The sequence below is a fragment of the Sinocyclocheilus grahami genome, unplaced genomic scaffold (genome assembly GCF_001515645.1).
Source record: "Sinocyclocheilus grahami isolate Dianchi unplaced genomic scaffold, SAMN03320097.WGS_v1.1 scaffold1508.1, whole genome shotgun sequence".
In the NCBI taxonomy this organism is placed as follows: Eukaryota; Metazoa; Chordata; class Actinopteri; order Cypriniformes; family Cyprinidae; genus Sinocyclocheilus; species Sinocyclocheilus grahami.
In genome coordinates, this window is record NW_015506687.1 from 96,309 (window position 1) to 97,232 (window position 924).

Sequence of the window (924 nt, forward strand, 5' to 3'; positions counted from 1 at the left end):
CCAGCCCGGGGTCGTCACATGTGGTTGCCGCAAGCCCGCCGGACGCTCCTTCGTCGGATCCGCCGGCGAATCCGCCGTTGGCTCACTCTAGGCCTCCGGCCTCCGCTCACTCAAGGCCGCGGTGTGTGACGCTGTTTCGTTGTGAAAGCGAAACTACTTTGTTTGGCCTTCCAAAAGAGGACACGACTAGAAATCAGTGGTTAAGTTGTATTTACAACACTGTTCCAGAACAGTTTAACCCAAATATTCAGATGTGTCCAGCGCTTTTTATGGAGGACTGTTTCCTGATCCTGGAAGAGTAGACTCACAGACTGTAAGTACGTTTTTTATATTTAAAGAATTTGCCACTGATGTGAGTCTTTTGGGCAGTGTAGAGTAGCACTTGTTGTTTGTCATTTCTCCAATCACAAAGGCAGACATGGTTTTATGTTTACGCGGCGCGATGCAACGCAACGCGTAAAAAGACAGTATAAGCCATTATAATCCGTAATTATGTCCCCACTGGATGCAACAAATGCCTCGTTTATAATGGGTTTTAATGTTTTTGTCTCGTCGCTCTGGCCAGACAGGGCATCACAATATGGTGAGTGGCGTAACATTTCCGTCACACGCTTGAGGTGTTCGGCCAATCACAACGCACGGGATAGCTGGCCAATCAGAGCACATCTCGCTTTTCAGACCGATGAGCTTTGTAAAAATCGACGCCTTTCAGAAAGGCGGGGCATAGATGAGAAGCAATAATGTACAGTATGTGGAAAACCTTAAACCGCATAAACCGATTTCATTACACCAAATACACCAAATAATGTTCTTTTTAGCAGCAACATATGACCCCTTTAAATGAAAGTAAAATGTATGAATATGTTTGAATACTTTTATGTTGCTTTGACTTTCAGATATTCTGCACAGATATGGCATTCCTGT